This window comes from Lepisosteus platostomus, chromosome 14, assembly GCF_059453375.1.
Source record: "Lepisosteus platostomus isolate fLepPlt1 chromosome 14, fLepPlt1.hap1, whole genome shotgun sequence".
NCBI lineage: Eukaryota > Metazoa > Chordata > Actinopteri > Semionotiformes > Lepisosteidae > Lepisosteus > Lepisosteus platostomus.
This window is the reverse complement of record NC_142624.1, coordinates 13,870,520-13,897,020: the sequence shown is the minus strand read 5'-3', so window position 1 is coordinate 13,897,020 and position 26,501 is coordinate 13,870,520.

Here is a 26,501-nt window from a genome sequence, read left to right as displayed (position 1 = left end):
GAGCTGAGTGTGTGGGCTCTTTTGAGCCTTGCAGTTACATAGGGATTCAGTTGTCTGAAAACACGCGTTTATTTCGGGCTGAAAAACACGTTTTCAAAAGTGTGCTGTTACTGCCCCATAACTTACATGGGGATGACCAAACTTGCAGAAACATGTTTATTTCTGCTGAAAATCACATTTTGACACTTTCTGCACACTGGGGTTAAGAGCTGAGTGTGTGGGCTCTTTTGAGCCTTGCAGTTACATAGGGATTCAGTTGTCTGAAAAAACGCGTTTATTTCGGGCTGAAAAACACGTTTTCAAAAGTGTGCTGTTACTGCCCCATAACTTAAATGGGGGTGACCAAACTTGCAGAAACATGTTTATTTCTGCTGAAAATCACATTTTGACACTTTCTGCACACTGGGGTTAAGAGCTGAGTGTGTGGGCTCTTCTGAGTCTTGCAGTTACATAGGGATTCAGTTGTCTGAAAAAACGCGTTTATTTCGGGCTGAAAAACACGTTTTCAAAAGTGTGCTGTTACTGCCCCATAACTTACATGGGGGTGACCAAACTTGCAGAAACATGTTTATTTCTGCTGAAAAACACGTTTTGACACTTTCTGCACACTGTGGTTAAGAGCTGAGTGTGTGGGCTCTTCTGAGTCTTGCAGTTACATAGGGATTCAGTTGTCTGAAAAAACGTGTTTATTTCGGGCTGAAAAACACGTTTTCAAAAGTGTGCTGTTACTGCCCCATAACTTACATGGGGGTGACCAAACTTGCAGAAACATGTTTATTTCTGCTGAAAAACATGTTTTGACACTTTCTGCACACTGGGGTTAAGAGCTGAGTGTGTGGGCTCTTCTGAGCCTTGCAGTTACATAGGGATTCAGTTGTCTGAAAAAACGCGTTTATTTCGGGCTGAAAAACACGTTTTCAAAAGTGTACTGTTACTGCCACATAACTTACATGGGGGTGACCAAACTTGCAGAAACATGTTTATTTCTGCTGAAAAACACGTTTTGACACTTTCTGCACACTGGGGTTAAGAGCTGAGTGTGTGGGCTCTTTTGAGCCTTGCAGTTACATAGGGATTCAGTTGTCTGAAAACACGCGTTTATTTCGGGCTGAAAAACACGTTTTCAAAAGTGTGCTGTTACTGCCCCATAACTTACATGGGGATGACCAAACTTGCAGAAACATGTTTATTTCTGCTGAAAATCACATTTTGACACTTTCTGCACACTGGGGTTAAGAGCTGAGTGTGTGGGCTCTTTTGAGCCTTGCAGTTACATAGGGATTCAGTTGTCTGAAAAAACGCGTTTATTTCGGGCTGAAAAACACGTTTTCAAAAGTGTGCTGTTACTGCCCCATAACTTAAATGGGGGTGACCAAACTTGCAGAAACATGTTTATTTCTGCTGAAAATCACATTTTGACACTTTCTGCACACTGGGGTTAAGAGCTGAGTGTGTGGGCTCTTCTGAGTCTTGCAGTTACATAGGGATTCAGTTGTCTGAAAAAACGCGTTTATTTCGGGCTGAAAAACACGTTTTCAAAAGTGTGCTGTTACTGCCCCATAACTTACATGGGGGTGACCAAACTTGCAGAAACATGTTTATTTCTGCTGAAAAACACGTTTTGACACTTTCTGCACACTGGGGTTAAGAGCTGAGTGTGTGGGCTCTTTTGAGCCTTGCAGTTACATAGGGATTCAGTTGTCTGAAAAAACGCGTTTATTTCGGGCTGAAAAACACGTTTTCAAAAGTGTGCTGTTACTGCCCCATAACTTACATGGGGGTGACCAAACTTGCAGAAACATGTTTATTTCTGCTGAAAAACACGTTTTGACACTTTCTGCACACTGGGGTTAAGAGCTGAGTGTGTGGGCTCTTCTGAGCCTTGCAGTTACATAGGGATTCAGTTGTCTGAAAAAACGCGTTTATTTCAGGCTGAAAAACACGTTTTCAAAAGTGTGCTGTTACTGCCCCATAACTTACATGGGGGTGACCAAACTTGCAGAAACATGTTTATTTCTGCTGAAAAACACGTTTTGACACTTTCTGCACACTGGGGTTAAGAGCTGAGTGTGTGGGCTCTTTTGAGCCTTGCAGTTACTTAGGGATTCAGTTGTCTGAAAACACGCGTTTATTTCGGGCTGAAAAACACGTTTTCAAAAGTGTGCTGTTACTGCCCCATAACTTACATGGGGATGACCAAACTTGCAGAAACATGTTTATTTCTGCTGAAAATCACATTTTGACACTTTCTGCACACTGGGGTTAAGAGCTGAGTGTGTGGGCTCTTCTGAGTCTTGCAGTTACATAGGGATTCAGTTGTCTGAAAAAACGCGTTTATTTCGGGCTGAAAAACACGTTTTCAAAAGTGTACTGTTACTGCCACATAACTTACATGGGGGTGACCAAACTTGCAGAAACATGTTTATTTCTGCTGAAAAACACGTTTTGACACTTTCTGCACTCTGGGGTTAAGAGCTGAGTGTGTGGGCTCTTCTGAGTCTTGCAGTTACATAGGGATTCAGTTGTCTGAAAAAACGCGTTTATTTCGGGCTGAAAAACACGTTTTCAAAAGTGTACTGTTACTGCCACATAACTTACATGGGGGTGACCAAACTTGCAGAAACATGTTTATTTCTGCTGAAAAACACGTTTTGACACTTTCTGCACTCTGGGGTTAAGAGCTAAGTGTGTGGGCTCTTCTGAGTCTTGCAGTTACATAGGGATTCAGTTGTCTGAAAAAACGCGTTTATTTCGGGCTGAAAAACACGTTTTCAAAAGTGTGCTGTTACTGCCCCATAACTTACATGGGGGTGACCAAACTTGCAGAAACATGTTTATTTCTGCTGAAAAACACGTTTTGACACTTTCTGCACACTGGGGTTAAGAGCTGAGTGTGTGGGCTCTTTTGAGCCTTGCAGTTACATAGGGATTCAGTTGTCTGAAAAAACGCGTTTATTTTGGGCTGAAAAACACGTTTTCAAAAGTGTGCTGTTACTGCCCCATAACTTACATGGGGGTGACCAAACTTGCAGAAACATGTTTATTTCTGCTGAAAATCACATTTTGACACTTTCTGCACACTGGGGTTAAGAGCTGAGTGTGTGGGCTCTTCTGAGTCTTGCAGTTACATAGGGATTCAGTTGTCTGAAAAAACGCGTTTATTTCGGGCTGAAAAACACGTTTTCAAAAGTGTGCTGTTACTGCCCCATAACTTACATGGGGGTGACCAAACTTGCAGAAACATGTTTATTTCTGCTGAAAAACATGTTTTGACACTTTCTGCACACTGGGGTTAAGAGCTGAGTGTGTGGGCTCTTCTGAGCCTTGCAGTTACATAGGGATTCAGTTGTCTGAAAAAACGCGTTTATTTCGGGCTGAAAAACACGTTTTCAAAAGTGTACTGTTACTGCCACATAACTTACATGGGGGTGACCAAACTTGCAGAAACATGTTTATTTCTGCTGAAAAACACGTTTTGACACTTTCTGCACTCTGGGGTTAAGAGCTGAGTGTGTGGGCTCTTCTGAGTCTTGCAGTTACATAGGGATTCAGTTGTATGAAAAAACGCGTTTATTTCGGGCTGAAAAACACGTTTTCAAAAGTGTTCTGTTACTGCCACATAACTTACATGGGGGTGACCAAACTTGCAGAAACATGTTTATTTCTGCTGAAAAACACGTTTTGACACTTTCTGCACTCTGGGGTTAAGAGCTGAGTGTGTGGGCTCTTCTGAGTCTTGCAGTTACATAGGGATTCAGTTGTTTGAAAAAACGCGTTTATTTCGGGCTGAAAAACACGTTTTCAAAAGTGTGCTGTTACTGCCCCATAACTTACATGGGGGTGACCAAACTTGCAGAAACATGTTTATTTCTGCTGAAAAACACGTTTTGACACTTTCTGCACACTGGGGTTAAGAGCTGAGTGTGTGGGCTCTTTTGAGCCTTGCAGTTACATAGGGATTCAGTTGTCTGAAAAAACGCGTTTATTTCGGGCTGAAAAACACGTTTTCAAAAGTGTGCTGTTACTGCCCCATAACTTACATGGGGGTGACCAAACTTGCAGAAACATGTTTATTTCTGCTGAAAAACACGTTTTGACACTTTCTGCACACTGGGGTTAAGAGCTGAGTGTGTGGGCTCTTTTGAGCCTTGCAGTTACATAGGGATTCAGTTGTCTGAAAAAACGCGTTTATTTCGGGCTGAAAAACACGTTTTCAAAAGTGTGCTGTTACTGCCCCATAACTTACATGGGGGTGACCAAACTTGCAGAAACATGTTTATTTCTGCTGAAAAACACGTTTTGACACTTTCTGCACACTGGGGTTAAGAGCTGAGTGTGTGGGCTCTTCTGAGCCTTGCAGTTACATAGGGATTCAGTTGTCTGAAAAAACGCGTTTATTTCAGGCTGAAAAACACGTTTTCAAAAGTGTGCTGTTACTGCCCCATAACTTACATGGGGGTGACCAAACTTGCAGAAACATGTTTATTTCTGCTGAAAAACACGTTTTGACACTTTCTGCACACTGGGGTTAAGAGCTGAGTGTGTGGGCTCTTTTGAGCCTTGCAGTTACTTAGGGATTCAGTTGTCTGAAAACACGCGTTTATTTCGGGCTGAAAAACACGTTTTCAAAAGTGTGCTGTTACTGCCCCATAACTTACATGGGGATGACCAAACTTGCAGAAACATGTTTATTTCTGCTGAAAATCACATTTTGACACTTTCTGCACACTGGGGTTAAGAGCTGAGTGTGTGGGCTCTTCTGAGTCTTGCAGTTACATAGGGATTCAGTTGTCTGAAAAAACGCGTTTATTTCGGGCTGAAAAACACGTTTTCAAAAGTGTACTGTTACTGCCACATAACTTACATGGGGGTGACCAAACTTGCAGAAACATGTTTATTTCTGCTGAAAAACACGTTTTGACACTTTCTGCACTCTGGGGTTAAGAGCTGAGTGTGTGGGCTCTTCTGAGTCTTGCAGTTACATAGGGATTCAGTTGTCTGAAAAAACGCGTTTATTTCGGGCTGAAAAACACGTTTTCAAAAGTGTACTGTTACTGCCACATAACTTACATGGGGGTGACCAAACTTGCAGAAACATGTTTATTTCTGCTGAAAAACACGTTTTGACACTTTCTGCACTCTGGGGTTAAGAGCTGAGTGTGTGGGCTCTTCTGAGTCTTGCAGTTACATAGGGATTCAGTTGTCTGAAAAAACGCGTTTATTTCGGGCTGAAAAACACGTTTTCAAAAGTGTGCTGTTACTGCCCCATAACTTACATGGGGGTGACCAAACTTGCAGAAACATGTTTATTTCTGCTGAAAAACACGTTTTGACACTTTCTGCACACTGGGGTTAAGAGCTGAGTGTGTGGGCTCTTTTGAGCCTTGCAGTTACATAGGGATTCAGTTGTCTGAAAAAACGCGTTTATTTTGGGCTGAAAAACACGTTTTCAAAAGTGTGCTGTTACTGCCCCATAACTTACATGGGGGTGACCAAACTTGCAGAAACATGTTTATTTCTGCTGAAAATCACATTTTGACACTTTCTGCACACTGGGGTTAAGAGCTGAGTGTGTGGGCTCTTCTGAGTCTTGCAGTTACATAGGGATTCAGTTGTCTGAAAAAACGCGTTTATTTCGGGCTGAAAAACACGTTTTCAAAAGTGTGCTGTTACTGCCCCATAACTTACATGGGGGTGACCAAACTTGCAGAAACATGTTTATTTCTGCTGAAAAACATGTTTTGACACTTTCTGCACACTGGGGTTAAGAGCTGAGTGTGTGGGCTCTTCTGAGCCTTGCAGTTACATAGGGATTCAGTTGTCTGAAAAAACGCGTTTATTTCGGGCTGAAAAACACGTTTTCAAAAGTGTACTGTTACTGCCACATAACTTACATGGGGGTGACCAAACTTGCAGAAACATGTTTATTTCTGCTGAAAAACACGTTTTGACACTTTCTGCACTCTGGGGTTAAGAGCTGAGTGTGTGGGCTCTTCTGAGTCTTGCAGTTACATAGGGATTCAGTTGTATGAAAAAACGCGTTTATTTCGGGCTGAAAAACACGTTTTCAAAAGTGTTCTGTTACTGCCACATAACTTACATGGGGGTGACCAAACTTGCAGAAACATGTTTATTTCTGCTGAAAAACACGTTTTGACACTTTCTGCACTCTGGGGTTAAGAGCTGAGTGTGTGGGCTCTTCTGAGTCTTGCAGTTACATAGGGATTCAGTTGTTTGAAAAAACGCGTTTATTTCGGGCTGAAAAACACGTTTTCAAAAGTGTGCTGTTACTGCCCCATAACTTACATGGGGGTGACCAAACTTGCAGAAACATGTTTATTTCTGCTGAAAAACACGTTTTGACACTTTCTGCACACTGGGGTTAAGAGCTGAGTGTGTGGGCTCTTTTGAGCCTTGCAGTTACATAGGGATTCAGTTGTCTGAAAAAACGCGTTTATTTCGGGCTGAAAAACACGTTTTCAAAAGTGTGCTGTTACTGCCCCATAACTTACATGGGGGTGACCAAACTTGCAGAAACATGTTTATTTCTGCTGAAAAACACGTTTTGACACTTTTTGCACTCTGGGGTTAAGAGCTGAGTGTGTGGGCTCTTCTGAGTCTTGCAGTTACATAGGGATTCAGTTGTCTGAAAAAACGCGTTTATTTCGGTCTGAAAAACACGTTTTCAAAAGTGTACTGTTACTGCCACATAACTTACATGGGGGTGACCAAACTTGCAGAAACATGTTTATTTCTGCTGAAAAACACGTTTTGACACTTTCTGCACTCTGGGGTTAAGAGCTGAGTGTGTGGGCTCTTCTGAGTCTTGCAGTTACATAGGGATTCAGTTGTCTGAAAAAACGCGTTTATTTCGGGCTGAAAAACACGTTTTCAAAAGTGTGCTGTTACTGCCCCATAACTTACATGGGGGTGACCAAACTTGCAGAAACATGTTTATTTCTGCTGAAAAACACGTTTTGACACTTTCTGCACACTGGGGTTAAGAGCTGAGTGTGTGGGCTCTTTTGAGCCTTGCAGTTACATAGGGATTCAGTTGTCTGAAAAAACGCGTTTATTTTGGGCTGAAAAACACGTTTTCAAAAGTGTGCTGTTACTGCCCCATAACTTACATGGGGGTGACCAAACTTGCAGAAACATGTTTATTTCTGCTGAAAATCACATTTTGACACTTTCTGCACACTGGGGTTAAGAGCTGAGTGTGTGGGCTCTTCTGAGTCTTGCAGTTACATAGGGATTCAGTTGTCTGAAAAAACGCGTTTATTTCGGGCTGAAAAACACGTTTTCAAAAGTGTGCTGTTACTGCCCCATAACTTACATGGGGGTGACCAAACTTGCAGAAACATGTTTATTTCTGCTGAAAAACATGTTTTGACACTTTCTGCACACTGGGGTTAAGAGCTGAGTGTGTGGGCTCTTCTGAGCCTTGCAGTTACATAGGGATTCAGTTGTCTGAAAAAACGCGTTTATTTCGGGCTGAAAAACACGTTTTCAAAAGTGTACTGTTACTGCCACATAACTTACATGGGGGTGACCAAACTTGCAGAAACATGTTTATTTCTGCTGAAAAACACGTTTTGACACTTTCTGCACTCTGGGGTTAAGAGCTGAGTGTGTGGGCTCTTCTGAGTCTTGCAGTTACATAGGGATTCAGTTGTATGAAAAAACGCGTTTATTTCGGGCTGAAAAACACGTTTTCAAAAGTGTACTGTTACTGCCACATAACTTACATGGGGGTGACCAAACTTGCAGAAACATGTTTATTTCTGCTGAAAAACACGTTTTGACACTTTCTGCACTCTGGGGTTAAGAGCTGAGTGTGTGGGCTCTTCTGAGTCTTGCAGTTACATAGGGATTCAGTTGTCTGAAAAAACGCGTTTATTTCGGGCTGAAAAACACGTTTTCAAAAGTGTGCTGTTACTGCCCCATAACTTACATGGGGGTGACCAAACTTGCAGAAACATGTTTATTTCTGCTGAAAAACACGTTTTGACACTTTCTGCACACTGGGGTTAAGAGCTGAGTGTGTGGGCTCTTTTGAGCCTTGCAGTTACATAGGGATTCAGTTGTCTGAAAAAACGCGTTTATTTCGGGCTGAAAAACACGTTTTCAAAAGTGTGCTGTTACTGCCACATAACTTACATGGGGGTGACCAAACTTGCAGAAACATGTTTATTTCTGCTGAAAAACATGTTTTGACGCTTTCTGCACACTGGGGTTAAGAGCTGAGTGTGTGGGCTCTTCTGAGCCTTGCAGTTACATAGGGATTCAGTTGTCTGAAAAAACGCGTTTATTTCGGGCTGAAAAACACGTTTTCAAAAGTGTACTGTTACTGCCACATAACTTACATGGGGGTGACCAAACTTGCAGAAACATGTTTATTTCTGCTGAAAAACACGTTTTGACACTTTCTGCACTCTGGGGTTAAGAGCTGAGTGTGTGGGCTCTTCTGAGTCTTGCAGTTACATAGGGATTCAGTTGTCAGAAAAAACGCGTTTATTTCGGGCTGAAAAACACGTTTTCAAAAGTGTACTGTTACTGCCACATAACTTACATGGGGGTGACCAAACTTGCAGAAACATGTTTATTTCTGCTGAAAAACACGTTTTGACACTTTCTGCACTCTGGGGTTAAGAGCTGAGTGTGTGGGCTCTTCTGAGTCTTGCAGTTACATAGGGATTCAGTTGTCTGAAAAAACGCGTTTATTTCGGGCTGAAAAACACGTTTTCAAAAGTGTGCTGTTACTGCCCCATAACTTACATGGGGGTGACCAAACTTGCAGAAACATGTTTATTTCTGCTGAAAATCACATTTTGACACTTTCTGCACACTGGGGTTAAGAGCTGAGTGTGTGGGCTCTTCTGAGTCTTGCAGTTACATAGGGATTCAGTTGTCTGAAAAAACGCGTTTATTTCGGGCTGAAAAACACGTTTTCAAAAGTGTGCTGTTACTGCCCCATAACTTACATGGGGGTGACCAAACTTGCAGAAACATGTTTATTTCTGCTGAAAAACATGTTTTGACACTTTCTGCACACTGGGGTTAAGAGCTGAGTGTGTGGGCTCTTCTGAGCCTTGCAGTTACATAGGGATTCAGTTGTCTGAAAAAACGCGTTTATTTCGGGCTGAAAAACACGTTTTCAAAAGTGTGCTGTTACTGCCCCATAACTTACATGGGGGTGACCAAACTTGCAGAAACATGTTTATTTCTGCTGAAAAACACGTTTTGACACTTTCTGCACACTGTGGTTAAGAGCTGAGTGTGTGGGCTCTTCTGAGTCTTGCAGTTACATAGGGATTCAGTTGTCTGAAAAAACGCGTTTATTTCGGGCTGAAAAACACGTTTTCAAAAGTGTGCTGTTACTGCCCCATAACTTACATGGGGGTGACCAAACTTGCAGAAACATGTTTATTTCTGCTGAAAAACACGTTTTGACACTTTCTGCACACTGTGGTTAAGAGCTGAGTGTGTGGGCTCTTCTGAGTCTTGCAGTTACATAGGGATTCAGTTGTCTGAAAAAACGTGTTTATTTCGGGCTGAAAAACACGTTTTCAAAAGTGTGCTGTTACTGCCCCATAACTTACATGGGGGTGACCAAACTTGCAGAAACATGTTTATTTCTGCTGAAAAACATGTTTTGACACTTTCTGCACACTGGGGTTAAGAGCTGAGTGTGTGGGCTCTTCTGAGCCTTGCAGTTACATAGGGATTCAGTTGTCTGAAAAAACGCGTTTATTTCGGGCTGAAAAACACGTTTTCAAAAGTGTACTGTTACTGCCACATAACTTACATGGGGGTGACCAAACTTGCAGAAACATGTTTATTTCTGCTGAAAAACACGTTTTGACACTTTCTGCACACTGGGGTTAAGAGCTGAGTGTGTGGGCTCTTTTGAGCCTTGCAGTTACATAGGGATTCAGTTGTCTGAAAACACGCGTTTATTTCGGGCTGAAAAACACGTTTTCAAAAGTGTGCTGTTACTGCCCCATAACTTACATGGGGATGACCAAACTTGCAGAAACATGTTTATTTCTGCTGAAAATCACATTTTGACACTTTCTGCACACTGGGGTTAAGAGCTGAGTGTGTGGGCTCTTTTGAGCCTTGCAGTTACATAGGGATTCAGTTGTCTGAAAAAACGCGTTTATTTCGGGCTGAAAAACACGTTTTCAAAAGTGTGCTGTTACTGCCCCATAACTTAAATGGGGGTGACCAAACTTGCAGAAACATGTTTATTTCTGCTGAAAATCACATTTTGACACTTTCTGCACACTGGGGTTAAGAGCTGAGTGTGTGGGCTCTTCTGAGTCTTGCAGTTACATAGGGATTCAGTTGTCTGAAAAAACGCGTTTATTTCGGGCTGAAAAACACGTTTTCAAAAGTGTGCTGTTACTGCCCCATAACTTACATGGGGGTGACCAAACTTGCAGAAACATGTTTATTTCTGCTGAAAAACACGTTTTGACACTTTCTGCACACTGTGGTTAAGAGCTGAGTGTGTGGGCTCTTCTGAGTCTTGCAGTTACATAGGGATTCAGTTGTCTGAAAAAACGTGTTTATTTCGGGCTGAAAAACACGTTTTCAAAAGTGTGCTGTTACTGCCCCATAACTTACATGGGGGTGACCAAACTTGCAGAAACATGTTTATTTCTGCTGAAAAACATGTTTTGACACTTTCTGCACACTGGGGTTAAGAGCTGAGTGTGTGGGCTCTTCTGAGCCTTGCAGTTACATAGGGATTCAGTTGTCTGAAAAAACGCGTTTATTTCGGGCTGAAAAACACGTTTTCAAAAGTGTACTGTTACTGCCACATAACTTACATGGGGGTGACCAAACTTGCAGAAACATGTTTATTTCTGCTGAAAAACACGTTTTGACACTTTCTGCACACTGGGGTTAAGAGCTGAGTGTGTGGGCTCTTTTGAGCCTTGCAGTTACATAGGGATTCAGTTGTCTGAAAACACGCGTTTATTTCGGGCTGAAAAACACGTTTTCAAAAGTGTGCTGTTACTGCCCCATAACTTACATGGGGATGACCAAACTTGCAGAAACATGTTTATTTCTGCTGAAAATCACATTTTGACACTTTCTGCACACTGGGGTTAAGAGCTGAGTGTGTGGGCTCTTTTGAGCCTTGCAGTTACATAGGGATTCAGTTGTCTGAAAAAACGCGTTTATTTCGGGCTGAAAAACACGTTTTCAAAAGTGTGCTGTTACTGCCCCATAACTTAAATGGGGGTGACCAAACTTGCAGAAACATGTTTATTTCTGCTGAAAATCACATTTTGACACTTTCTGCACACTGGGGTTAAGAGCTGAGTGTGTGGGCTCTTCTGAGTCTTGCAGTTACATAGGGATTCAGTTGTCTGAAAAAACGCGTTTATTTCGGGCTGAAAAACACGTTTTCAAAAGTGTGCTGTTACTGCCCCATAACTTACATGGGGGTGACCAAACTTGCAGAAACATGTTTATTTCTGCTGAAAAACACGTTTTGACACTTTCTGCACACTGGGGTTAAGAGCTGAGTGTGTGGGCTCTTTTGAGCCTTGCAGTTACATAGGGATTCAGTTGTCTGAAAAAACGCGTTTATTTCGGGCTGAAAAACACGTTTTCAAAAGTGTGCTGTTACTGCCCCATAACTTACATGGGGGTGACCAAACTTGCAGAAACATGTTTATTTCTGCTGAAAAACACGTTTTGACACTTTCTGCACACTGGGGTTAAGAGCTGAGTGTGTGGGCTCTTCTGAGCCTTGCAGTTACATAGGGATTCAGTTGTCTGAAAAAACGCGTTTATTTCAGGCTGAAAAACACGTTTTCAAAAGTGTGCTGTTACTGCCCCATAACTTACATGGGGGTGACCAAACTTGCAGAAACATGTTTATTTCTGCTGAAAAACACGTTTTGACACTTTCTGCACACTGGGGTTAAGAGCTGAGTGTGTGGGCTCTTTTGAGCCTTGCAGTTACTTAGGGATTCAGTTGTCTGAAAACACGCGTTTATTTCGGGCTGAAAAACACGTTTTCAAAAGTGTGCTGTTACTGCCCCATAACTTACATGGGGATGACCAAACTTGCAGAAACATGTTTATTTCTGCTGAAAATCACATTTTGACACTTTCTGCACACTGGGGTTAAGAGCTGAGTGTGTGGGCTCTTCTGAGTCTTGCAGTTACATAGGGATTCAGTTGTCTGAAAAAACGCGTTTATTTCGGGCTGAAAAACACGTTTTCAAAAGTGTACTGTTACTGCCACATAACTTACATGGGGGTGACCAAACTTGCAGAAACATGTTTATTTCTGCTGAAAAACACGTTTTGACACTTTCTGCACTCTGGGGTTAAGAGCTGAGTGTGTGGGCTCTTCTGAGTCTTGCAGTTACATAGGGATTCAGTTGTCTGAAAAAACGCGTTTATTTCGGGCTGAAAAACACGTTTTCAAAAGTGTGCTGTTACTGCCCCATAACTTACATGGGGGTGACCAAACTTGCAGAAACATGTTTATTTCTGCTGAAAAACACGTTTTGACACTTTCTGCACACTGGGGTTAAGAGCTGAGTGTGTGGGCTCTTTTGAGCCTTGCAGTTACATAGGGATTCAGTTGTCTGAAAAAACGCGTTTATTTTGGGCTGAAAAACACGTTTTCAAAAGTGTGCTGTTACTGCCCCATAACTTACATGGGGGTGACCAAACTTGCAGAAACATGTTTATTTCTGCTGAAAATCACATTTTGACCCTTTCTGCACACTGGGGTTAAGAGCTGAGTGTGTGGGCTCTTCTGAGTCTTGCAGTTACATAGGGATTCAGTTGTCTGAAAAAACGCGTTTATTTCGGGCTGAAAAACACGTTTTCAAAAGTGTGCTGTTACTGCCCCATAACTTACATGGGGGTGACCAAACTTGCAGAAACATGTTTATTTCTGCTGAAAAACATGTTTTGACACTTTCTGCACACTGGGGTTAAGAGCTGAGTGTGTGGGCTCTTCTGAGCCTTGCAGTTACATAGGGATTCAGTTGTCTGAAAAAACGCGTTTATTTCGGGCTGAAAAACACGTTTTCAAAAGTGTACTGTTACTGCCACATAACTTACATGGGGGTGACCAAACTTGCAGAAACATGTTTATTTCTGCTGAAAAACACGTTTTGACACTTTCTGCACTCTGGGGTTAAGAGCTGAGTGTGTGGGCTCTTCTGAGTCTTGCAGTTACATAGGGATTCAGTTGTATGAAAAAACGCGTTTATTTCGGGCTGAAAAACACGTTTTCAAAAGTGTTCTGTTACTGCCACATAACTTACATGGGGGTGACCAAACTTGCAGAAACATGTTTATTTCTGCTGAAAAACACGTTTTGACACTTTCTGCACTCTGGGGTTAAGAGCTGAGTGTGTGGGCTCTTCTGAGTCTTGCAGTTACATAGGGATTCAGTTGTTTGAAAAAACGCGTTTATTTCGGGCTGAAAAACACGTTTTCAAAAGTGTGCTGTTACTGCCCCATAACTTACATGGGGGTGACCAAACTTGCAGAAACATGTTTATTTCTGCTGAAAAACACGTTTTGACACTTTCTGCACACTGGGGTTAAGAGCTGAGTGTGTGGGCTCTTTTGAGCCTTGCAGTTACATAGGGATTCAGTTGTCTGAAAAAACGCGTTTATTTCGGGCTGAAAAACACGTTTTCAAAAGTGTGCTGTTACTGCCCCATAACTTACATGGGGGTGACCAAACTTGCAGAAACATGTTTATTTCTGCTGAAAAACACGTTTTGACACTTTTTGCACTCTGGGGTTAAGAGCTGAGTGTGTGGGCTCTTCTGAGTCTTGCAGTTACATAGGGATTCAGTTGTCTGAAAAAACGCGTTTATTTCGGTCTGAAAAACACGTTTTCAAAAGTGTACTGTTACTGCCACATAACTTACATGGGGGTGACCAAACTTGCAGAAACATGTTTATTTCTGCTGAAAAACACGTTTTGACACTTTCTGCACTCTGGGGTTAAGAGCTGAGTGTGTGGGCTCTTCTGAGTCTTGCAGTTACATAGGGATTCAGTTGTCTGAAAAAACGCGTTTATTTCGGGCTGAAAAACACGTTTTCAAAAGTGTGCTGTTACTGCCCCATAACTTACATGGGGGTGACCAAACTTGCAGAAACATGTTTATTTCTGCTGAAAAACACGTTTTGACACTTTCTGCACACTGGGGTTAAGAGCTGAGTGTGTGGGCTCTTTTGAGCCTTGCAGTTACATAGGGATTCAGTTGTCTGAAAAAACGCGTTTATTTTGGGCTGAAAAACACGTTTTCAAAAGTGTGCTGTTACTGCCCCATAACTTACATGGGGGTGACCAAACTTGCAGAAACATGTTTATTTCTGCTGAAAATCACATTTTGACACTTTCTGCACACTGGGGTTAAGAGCTGAGTGTGTGGGCTCTTCTGAGTCTTGCAGTTACATAGGGATTCAGTTGTCTGAAAAAACGCGTTTATTTCGGGCTGAAAAACACGTTTTCAAAAGTGTGCTGTTACTGCCCCATAACTTACATGGGGGTGACCAAACTTGCAGAAACATGTTTATTTCTGCTGAAAAACATGTTTTGACACTTTCTGCACACTGGGGTTAAGAGCTGAGTGTGTGGGCTCTTCTGAGCCTTGCAGTTACATAGGGATTCAGTTGTCTGAAAAAACGCGTTTATTTCGGGCTGAAAAACACGTTTTCAAAAGTGTACTGTTACTGCCACATAACTTACATGGGGGTGACCAAACTTGCAGAAACATGTTTATTTCTGCTGAAAAACACGTTTTGACACTTTCTGCACTCTGGGGTTAAGAGCTGAGTGTGTGGGCTCTTCTGAGTCTTGCAGTTACATAGGGATTCAGTTGTATGAAAAAACGCGTTTATTTCGGGCTGAAAAACACGTTTTCAAAAGTGTACTGTTACTGCCACATAACTTACATGGGGGTGACCAAACTTGCAGAAACATGTTTATTTCTGCTGAAAAACACGTTTTGACACTTTCTGCACTCTGGGGTTAAGAGCTGAGTGTGTGGGCTCTTCTGAGTCTTGCAGTTACATAGGGATTCAGTTGTCTGAAAAAACGCGTTTATTTCGGGCTGAAAAACACGTTTTCAAAAGTGTGCTGTTACTGCCCCATAACTTACATGGGGGTGACCAAACTTGCAGAAACATGTTTATTTCTGCTGAAAAACACGTTTTGACACTTTCTGCACACTGGGGTTAAGAGCTGAGTGTGTGGGCTCTTTTGAGCCTTGCAGTTACATAGGGATTCAGTTGTCTGAAAAAACGCGTTTATTTCGGGCTGAAAAACACGTTTTCAAAAGTGTGCTGTTACTGCCCCATAACTTACATGGGGGTGACCAAACTTGCAGAAACATGTTTATTTCTGCTGAAAAACACGTTTTGACACTTTCTGCACACTGTGGTTAAGAGCTGAGTGTGTGGGCTCTTCTGAGTCTTGCAGTTACATAGGGATTCAGTTGTCTAAAAAAATGCGTTTATTTCGGGCTGAAAAACACGTTTTCAAAAGTGTGCTGTTACTGCCCCATAACTTACATGGGGGTGACCAAACTTGCAGAAACATGTTTATTTCTGCTGAAAAACATGTTTTGACGCTTTCTGCACACTGGGGTTAAGAGCTGAGTGTGTGGGCTCTTCTGAGCCTTGCAGTTACATAGGGATTCAGTTGTCTGAAAAAACGCGTTTATTTCGGGCTGAAAAACACGTTTTCAAAAGTGTACTGTTACTGCCACATAACTTACATGGGGGTGACCAAACTTGCAGAAACATGTTTATTTCTGCTGAAAAACACGTTTTGACACTTTCTGCACTCTGGGGTTAAGAGCTGAGTGTGTGGGCTCTTCTGAGTCTTGCAGTTACATAGGGATTCAGTTGTCAGAAAAAACGCGTTTATTTCGGGCTGAAAAACACGTTTTCAAAAGTGTACTGTTACTGCCACATAACTTACATGGGGGTGACCAAACTTGCAGAAACATGTTTATTTCTGCTGAAAAACACGTTTTGACACTTTCTGCACTCTGGGGTTAAGAGCTGAGTGTGTGGGCTCTTCTGAGTCTTGCAGTTACATAGGGATTCAGTTGTCTGAAAAAACGCGTTTATTTCGGGCTGAAAAACACGTTTTCAAAAGTGTGCTGTTACTGCCCCATAACTTACATGGGGGTGACCAAACTTGCAGAAACATGTTTATTTCTGCTGAAAATCACATTTTGACACTTTCTGCACACTGGGGTTAAGAGCTGAGTGTGTGGGCTCTTCTGAGTCTTGCAGTTACATAGGGATTCAGTTGTCTGAAAAAACGCGTTTATTTCGGGCTGAAAAACACGTTTTCAAAAGTGTGCTGTTACTGCCCCATAACTTACATGGGGGTGACCAAACTTGCAGAAACATGTTTATTTCTGCTGAAAAACATGTTTTGACACTTTCTGCACACTGGGGTTAAGAGCTGAGTGTGTGGGCTCTTCTGAGCCTTGCAGTTACATAGGGATTCAGTTGTCTGAAAAAACGCGTTTATTTCGGGCTGAAAAACACGTTTTCAAAAGTGTACTGTTACTGCCACATAACTTACATGGGGGTGACCAAACTTGCAGAAACATGTTTATTTCTGCTGAAAAACACGTTTTGACACTTTCTGCACTCTGGGGTTAAGAGCTGAGTGTGTGGGCTCTTCTGAGTCTTGCAGTTACATAGGGATTCAGTTGTCTGAAAAAACGCGTTTATTTCGGGCTGAAAAACACGTTTTCAAAAGTGTGCTGTTACTGCCCCATAACTTACATGGGGGTGACCAAACTTGCAGAAACATGTTTATTTCTGCTGAAAAACACGTTTTGACACTTTCTGCACACTGTGGTTAAGAGCTGAGTGTGTGGGCTCTTCTGAGTCTTGCAGTTACATAGGGATTCAGTTGTCTGAAAAAACGCGTTTATTTCGGGCTGAAAAACACGTTTTCAAAAGTGTGCTGTTACTGCCCCATAACTTACATGGGGGTGACCAAACTTGCAGAAACATGTTTATTTCTGCTGAAAAACATGTTTTGACACTTTCTGCACACTGGGGTTAAGAGCTGAGTGTGTGGGCTCTTCTGAGTCTTGCAGTTACATAGGGATTCAGTTGTCTGAAAAAACGCGTTTATTTCGGGCTGAAAAACACGTTTTCAAAAGTGTGCTGTTACTGCCCCATAACTTACATGGGGGTGACCAAACTTGCAGAAACATGTTTATTTCTGCTGAAAAACATGTTTTGACACTTTCTGCACACTGGGGTTAAGAGCTGAGTGTGTGGGCTCTTCTGAGCCTTGCAGTTACATAGGGATTCAGTTGTCTGAAAAAACGCGTTTATTTCGGGCTGAAAAACACGTTTTCAAAAGTGTACTGTTACTGCCACATAACTTACATGGGGGTGACCAAACTTGCAGAAACATGTTTATTTCTGCTGAAAAACACGTTTTGACACTTTCTGCACTCTGGGGTTAAGAGCTGAGTGTGTGGGCTCTTCTGAGTCTTGCAGTTACATAGGGATTCAGTTGTCTGAAAAAACGCGTTTATTTCGGGCTGAAAAACACGTTTTCAAAAGTGTACTGTTACTGCCACATAACTTACATGGGGGTGACCAAACTTGCAGAAACATGTTTATTTCTGCTGAAAAACACGTTTTGACACTTTCTGCACTCTGGGGTTAAGAGCTGAGTGTGTGGGCTCTTCTGAGACTTGCAGTTACATAGGGATTCAGTTGTCTGAAAAAACGCGTTTATTTCGGGCTGAAAAACACGTTTTCAAAAGTGTGCTGTTACTGCCCCATAACTTACATGGGGGTGACCAAACTTGCAGAAACATGTTTATTTCTGCTGAAAAACACGTTTTGACACTTTCTGCACTCTGGGGTTAAGAGCTGAGTGTGTGGGCTCTTTTGAGCCTTGCAGTTTCATAGGGATTCAGTTGTCTGAAAAAACGCGTTTATTTCGGGCTGAAAAACACGTTTTCAAAAGTGTGCTGTTACTGCCCCATAACTTACATGGGGATGACCAAACTTGCAGAAACATGTTTATTTCTGCTGAAAATCACATTTTGACACTTTCTGCACACTGGGGTTAAGAGCTGAGTGTGTGGGCTCTTTTGAGCCTTGCAGTTACATAGGGATTCAGTTGTCTGAAAAAACGCGTTTATTTCGGGCTGAAAAACACGTTTTCAAAAGTGTGCTGTTACTGCCCCATAACTTAAATGGGGGTGACCAAACTTGCAGAAACATGTTTATTTCTGCTGAAAATCACATTTTGACACTTTCTGCACACTGGGGTTAAGAGCTGAGTGTGTGGGCTCTTCTGAGTCTTGCAGTTACATAGGGATTCAGTTGTCTGAAAAAACGCGTTTATTTCGGGCTGAAAAACACGTTTTCAAAAGTGTGCTGTTACTGCCCCATAACTTACATGGGGGTGACCAAACTTGCAGAAACATGTTTATTTCTGCTGAAAAACACGTTTTGACACTTTCTGCACACTGGGGTTAAGAGCTGAGTGTGTGGGCTCTTTTGAGCCTTGCAGTTACATAGGGATTCAGTTGTCTGAAAAAACGCGTTTATTTCGGGCTGAAAAACACGTTTTCAAAAGTGTGCTGTTACTGCCCCATAACTTACATGGGGGTGACCAAACTTGCAGAAACATGTTTATTTCTGCTGAAAAACACGTTTTGACACTTTCTGCACACTGGGGTTAAGAGCTGAGTGTGTGGGCTCTTCTGAGCCTTGCAGTTACATAGGGATTCAGTTGTCTGAAAAAACGCGTTTATTTCAGGCTGAAAAACACGTTTTCAAAAGTGTGCTGTTACTGCCCCATAACTTACATGGGGGTGACCAAACTTGCAGAAACATGTTTATTTCTGCTGAAAAACACGTTTTGACACTTTCTGCACACTGGGGTTAAGAGCTGAGTGTGTGGGCTCTTTTGAGCCTTGCAGTTACTTAGGGATTCAGTTGTCTGAAAACACGCGTTTATTTCGGGCTGAAAAACACGTTTTCAAAAGTGTGCTGTTACTGCCCCATAACTTACATGGGGATGACCAAACTTGCAGAAACATGTTTATTTCTGCTGAAAATCACATTTTGACACTTTCTGCACACTGGGGTTAAGAGCTGAGTGTGTGGGCTCTTCTGAGTCTTGCAGTTACATAGGGATTCAGTTGTCTGAAAAAACGCGTTTATTTCGGGCTGAAAAACACGTTTTCAAAAGTGTACTGTTACTGCCACATAACTTACATGGGGGTGACCAAACTTGCAGAAACATGTTTATTTCTGCTGAAAAACACGTTTTGACACTTTCTGCACTCTGGGGTTAAGAGCTGAGTGTGTGGGCTCTTCTGAGTCTTGCAGTTACATAGGGATTCAGTTGTCTGAAAAAACGCGTTTATTTCGGGCTGAAAAACACGTTTTCAAAAGTGTACTGTTACTGCCACATAACTTACATGGGGGTGACCAAACTTGCAGAAACATGTTTATTTCTGCTGAAAAACACGTTTTGACACTTTCTGCACTCTGGGGTTAAGAGCTGAGTGTGTGGGCTCTTCTGAGTCTTGCAGTTACATAGGGATTCAGTTGTCTGAAAAAACGCGTTTATTTCGGGCTGAAAAACACGTTTTCAAAAGTGTGCTGTTACTGCCCCATAACTTACATGGGGGTGACCAAACTTGCAGAAACATGTTTATTTCTGCTGAAAAACACGTTTTGACACTTTCTGCACACTGGGGTTAAGAGCTGAGTGTGTGGGCTCTTTTGAGCCTTGCAGTTACATAGGGATTCAGTTGTCTGAAAAAACGCGTTTATTTTGGGCTGAAAAACACGTTTTCAAAAGTGTGCTGTTACTGCCCCATAACTTACATGGGGGTGACCAAACTTGCAGAAACATGTTTATTTCTGCTGAAAATCACATTTTGACACTTTCTGCACACTGGGGTTAAGAGCTGAGTGTGTGGGCTCTTCTGAGTCTTGCAGTTACATAGGGATTCAGTTGTCTGAAAAAACGCGTTTATTTCGGGCTGAAAAACACGTTTTCAAAAGTGTGCTGTTACTGCCCCATAACTTACATGGGGGTGACCAAACTTGCAGAAACATGTTTATTTCTGCTGAAAAACATGTTTTGACACTTTCTGCACACTGGGGTTAAGAGCTGAGTGTGTGGGCTCTTCTGAGCCTTGCAGTTACATAGGGATTCAGTTGTCTGAAAAAACGCGTTTATTTCGGGCTGAAAAACACGTTTTCAAAAGTGTACTGTTACTGCCACATAACTTACATGGGGGTGACCAAACTTGCAGAAACATGTTTATTTCTGCTGAAAAACACGTTTTGACACTTTCTGCACTCTGGGGTTAAGAGCTGAGTGTGTGGGCTCTTCTGAGTCTTGCAGTTACATAGGGATTCAGTTGTATGAAAAAACGCGTTTATTTCGGGCTGAAAAACACGTTTTCAAAAGTGTTCTGTTACTGCCACATAACTTACATGGGGGTGACCAAACTTGCAGAAACATGTTTATTTCTGCTGAAAAACACGTTTTGACACTTTCTGCACTCTGGGGTTAAGAGCTGAGTGTGTGGGCTCTTCTGAGTCTTGCAGTTACATAGGGATTCAGTTGTTTGAAAAAACGCGTTTATTTCGGGCTGAAAAACACGTTTTCAAAAGTGTGCTGTTACTGCCCCATAACTTACATGGGGGTGACCAAACTTGCAGAAACATGTTTATTTCTGCTGAAAAACACGTTTTGACACTTTCTGCACACTGGGGTTAAGAGCTGAGTGTGTGGGCTCTTTTGAGCCTTGCAGTTACATAGGGATTCAGTTGTCTGAAAAAACGCGTTTATTTCGGGCTGAAAAACACGTTTTCAAAAGTGTGCTGTTACTGCCCCATAACTTACATGGGGGTGACCAAACTTGCAGAAACATGTTTATTTCTGCTGAAAAACACGTTTTGACACTTTTTGCACTCTGGGGTTAAGAGCTGAGTGTGTGGGCTCTTCTGAGTCTTGCAGTTACAGAGGGATTCAGTTGTCTGAAAAAACGCGTTTATTTCGGTCTGAAAAACACGTTTTCAAAAGTGTACTGTTACTGCCACATAACTTACATGGGGGTGACCAAACTTGCAGAAACATGTTTATTTCTGCTGAAAAACACGTTTTGACACTTTCTGCACTCTGGGGTTAAGAGCTGAGTGTGTGGGCTCTTCTGAGTCTTGCAGTTACATAGGGATTCAGTTGTCTGAAAAAACGCGTTTATTTCGGGCTGAAAAACACGTTTTCAAAAGTGTGCTGTTACTGCCCCATAACTTACATGGGGGTGACCAAACTTGCAGAAACATGTTTATTTCTGCTGAAAAACACGTTTTGACACTTTCTGCACACTGGGGTTAAGAGCTGAGTGTGTGGGCTCTTTTGAGCCTTGCAGTTACATAGGGATTCAGTTGTCTGAAAAAACGCGTTTATTTTGGGCTGAAAAACACGTTTTCAAAAGTGTGCTGTTACTGCCCCATAACTTACATGGGGGTGACCAAACTTGCAGAAACATGTTTATTTCTGCTGAAAATCACATTTTGACACTTTCTGCACACTGGGGTTAAGAGCTGAGTGTGTGGGCTCTTCTGAGTCTTGCAGTTACATAGGGATTCAGTTGTCTGAAAAAACGCGTTTATTTCGGGCTGAAAAACACGTTTTCAAAAGTGTGCTGTTACTGCCCCATAACTTACATGGGGGTGACCAAACTTGCAGAAACATGTTTATTTCTGCTGAAAAACATGTTTTGACACTTTCTGCACACTGGGGTTAAGAGCTGAGTGTGTGGGCTCTTCTGAGCCTTGCAGTTACATAGGGATTCAGTTGTCTGAAAAAACGCGTTTATTTCGGGCTGAAAAACACGTTTTCAAAAGTGTACTGTTACTGCCACATAACTTACATGGGGGTGACCAAACTTGCAGAAACATGTTTATTTCTGCTGAAAAACACGTTTTGACACTTTCTGCACTCTGGGGTTAAGAGCTGAGTGTGTGGGCTCTTCTGAGTCTTGCAGTTACATAGGGATTCAGTTGTATGAAAAAACGCGTTTATTTCGGGCTGAAAAACACGTTTTCAAAAGTGTACTGTTACTGCCACATAACTTACATGGGGGTGACCAAACTTGCAGAAACATGTTTATTTCTGCTGAAAAACACGTTTTGACACTTTCTGCACTCTGGGGTTAAGAGCTGAGTGTGTGGGCTCTTCTGAGTCTTGCAGTTACATAGGGATTCAGTTGTCTGAAAAAACGCGTTTATTTCGGGCTGAAAAACACGTTTTCAAAAGTGTGCTGTTACTGCCCCATAACTTACATGGGGGTGACCAAACTTGCAGAAACATGTTTATTTCTGCTGAAAAACACGTTTTGACACTTTCTGCACACTGGGGTTAAGAGCTGAGTGTGTGGGCTCTTTTGAGCCTTGCAGTTACATAGGGATTCAGTTGTCTGAAAAAACGCGTTTATTTCGGGCTGAAAAACACGTTTTCAAAAGTGTGCTGTTACTGCCCCATAACTTACATGGGGGTGACCAAACTTGCAGAAACATGTTTATTTCTGCTGAAAAACACGTTTTGACACTTTCTGCACACTGTGGTTAAGAGCTGAGTGTGTGGGCTCTTCTGAGTCTTGCAGTTACATAGGGATTCAGTTGTCAGAAAAAACGCGTTTATTTCGGGCTGAAAAACACGTTTTCAAAAGTGTACTGTTACTGCCACATAACTTACATGGGGGTGACCAAACTTGCAGAAACATGTTTATTTCTGCTGAAAAACACGTTTTGACACTTTCTGCACTCTGGGGTTAAGAGCTGAGTGTGTGGGCTCTTCTGAGTCTTGCAGTTACATAGGGATTCAGTTGTCTGAAAAAACGCGTTTATTTCGGGCTGAAAAACACGTTTTCAAAAGTGTGCTGTTACTGCCCCATAACTTACATGGGGGTGACCAAACTTGCAGAAACATGTTTATTTCTGCTGAAAATCACATTTTGACACTTTCTGCACACTGGGGTTAAGAGCTGAGTGTGTGGGCTCTTCTGAGTCTTGCAGTTACATAGGGATTCAGTTGTCTGAAAAAACGCGTTTATTTCGGGCTGAAAAACACGTTTTCAAAAGTGTGCTGTTACTGCCCCATAACTTACATGGGGGTGACCAAACTTGCAGAAACATGTTTATTTCTGCTGAAAAACATGTTTTGACACTTTCTGCACACTGGGGTTAAGAGCTGAGTGTGTGGGCTCTTCTGAGCCTTGCAGTTACATAGGGATTCAGTTGTCTGAAAAAACGCGTTTATTTCGGGCTGAAAAACACGTTTTCAAAAGTGTACTGTTACTGCCACATAACTTACATGGGGGTGACCAAACTTGCAGAAACATGTTTATTTCTGCTGAAAAACACGTTTTGACACTTTCTGCACTCTGGGGTTAAGAGCTGAGTGTGTGGGCTCTTCTGAGTCTTGCAGTTACATAGGGATTCAGTTGTCTGAAAAAACGCGTTTATTTCGGGCTGAAAAACACGTTTTCAAAAGTGTGCTGTTACTGCCCCATAACTTACATGGGGGTGACCAAACTTGCAGAAACATGTTTATTTCTGCTGAAAAACACGTTTTGACACTTTCTGCACACTGTGGTTAAGAGCTGAGTGTGTGGGCTCTTCTGAGTCTTGCAGTTACATAGGGATTCAGTTGTCTGAAAAAACGCGTTTATTTCGGGCTGAAAAACACGTTTTCAAAAGTGTGCTGTTACTGCCCCATAACTTACATGGGGGTGACCAAACTTGCAGAAACATGTTTATTTCTGCTGAAAAACATGTTTTGACACTTTCTGCACACTGGGGTTAAGAGCTGAGTGTGTGGGCTCTTCTGAGTCTTGCAGTTACATAGGGATTCAGTTGTCTGAAAAAACGCGTTTATTTCGGGCTGAAAAACACGTTTTCAAAAGTGTGCTGTTACTGCCCCATAACTTACATGGGGGTGACCAAACTTGCAGAAACATGTTTATTTCTGCTGAAAAACACGTTTTGACACTTTCTGCACACTGTGGTTAAGAGCTGAGTGTGTGGGCTCTTCTGAGTCTTGCAGTTACATAGGGATTCAGTTGTCTGAAAAAACGCGTTTATTTCGGGCTGAAAAACACGTTTTCAAAAGTGTGCTGTTACTGCCCCATAACTTACATGGGGGTGACCAAACTTGCAGAAACATGTTTATTTCTGCTGAAAAACATGTTTTGACACTTTCTGCACACTGGGGTTAAGAGCTGAGTGTGTGGGCTCTTCTGAGCCTTGCAGTTACATAGGGATTCAGTTGTCTGAAAAAACGCGTTTATTTCGGGCTGAAAAACACGTTTTCAAAAGTGTACTGTTACTGCCACATAACTTACATGGGGGTGACCAAACTTGCAGAAACATGTTTATTTCTGCTGAAAAACACGTTTTGACACTTTCTGCACTCTGGGGTTAAGAGCTGAGTGTGTGGGCTCTTCTGAGTCTTGCAGTTACATAGGGATTCAGTTGTCTGAAAAAACGCGTTTATTTCGGGCTGAAAAACACGTTTTCAAAAGTGTACTGTTACTGCCACATAACTTACATGGGGGTGACCAAACTTGCAGAAACATGTTTATTTCTGCTGAAAAACACGTTTTGACACTTTCTGCACTCTGGGGTTAAGAGCTGAGTGTGTGGGCTCTTCTGAGACTTGCAGTTACATAGGGATTCAGTTGTCTGAAAAAACGCGTTTATTTCGGGCTGAAAAACACGTTTTCAAAAGTGTGCTGTTACTGCCCCATAACTTACATGGGGGTGACCAAACTTGCAGAAACATGTTTATTTCTGCTGAAAAACACGTTTTGACACTTTCTGCACACTGGGGTTAAGAGCTGAGTGTGTGGGCTCTTTTGAGCCTTGCAGTTACATAGGGATTCAGTTGTCTGAAAAAACGCGTTTATTTCGGGCTGAAAAACACGTTTTCAAAAGTGTGCTGTTACTGCCCCATAACTTACATGGGGGTGACCAATCTTGCAGAAACATGTTTATTTCTGCTGAAAAACACGTTTTGACACTTTCTGCACACTGGGGTTAAGAGCTGAGTGTGTGGGCTCTTTTGAGCCTTGCAGTTACATAGGGATTCAGTTGTCTGAAAAAACGCGTTTATTTCGGGCTGAAAAACACGTTTTCAAAAGTGTGCTGTTACTGCCCCATAACTTACATGGGGGTGACCAAACTTGCAGAAACATGTTTATTTCTGCTGAAAATCACATTTTGACACTTTCTGCACACTGGGGTTAAGAGCTGAGTGTGTGGGCTCTTCTGAGTCTTGCAGTTACATAGGGATTCAGTTGTCTGAAAAAACGCGTTTATTTCGGGCTGAAAAACACGTTTTCAAAAGTGTACTGTTACTGCCACATAACTTACATGGGGGTGACCAAACTTGCAGAAACATGTTTATTTCTGCTGAAAAACACGTTTTGACACTTTCTGCACTCTGGGGTTAAGAGCTGAGTGTGTGGGCTCTTTTGAGCCTTGCAGTTACATAGGGATTCAGTTGTCTGAAAAAACGCGTTTATTTCGGGCTGAAAAACACGTTTTCAAAAGTGTGCTGTTACTGCCCCATAACTTACATGGGGGTGACCAAACTTGCATAAACATGTTTATTTCTGCTGAAAAACACGTTTTGACACTTTCTGCACACTGGGGTTAAGAGCTGAGTGTGTGGGCTCTTTTGAGCCTTGCAGTTACATAGGGATTCAGTTGTCTGAAAAAACGCGTTTATTTCGGGCTGAAAAACACGTTTTCAAAAGTGTGCTGTTACTGCCCCATAACTTACATGGGGGTGACCAAACTTGCAGAAACATGTTTATTTCTGCTGAAAATCACATTTTGACACTTTCTGCACACTGGGGTTAAGAGCTGAGTGTGTGGGCTCTTCTGAGTCTTGCAGTTACATAGGGATTCAGTTGTCTGAAAAAACGCGTTTATTTCGGGCTGAAAAACACGTTTTCAAAAGTGTACTGTTACTGCCACATAACTTACATGGGGGTGACCAAACTTGCAGAAACATGTTTATTTCTGCTGAAAAACACGTTTTGACACTTTCTGCACTCTGGGGTTAAGAGCTGAGTGTGTGGGCTCTTTTGAGCCTTGCAGTTACATAGGGATTCAGTTGTCTGAAAAAACGCGTTTATTTCGGGCTGAAAAACACGTTTTCAAAAGTGTGCTGTTACTGCCCCATAACTTACATGGGGGTGACCAAACTTGCAGAAACATGTTTATTTCTGCTGAAAAACACGTTTTGACACTTTCTGCACACTGGGGTTAAGAGCTGAGTGTGTGGGCTCTTTTGAGCCTTGCAGTTACATAGGGATTCAGTTGTCTGAAAAAACGCGTTTATTTCGGGCTGAAAAACACGTTTTCAAAAGTGTGCTGTTACTGCCCCATAACTTACATGGGGG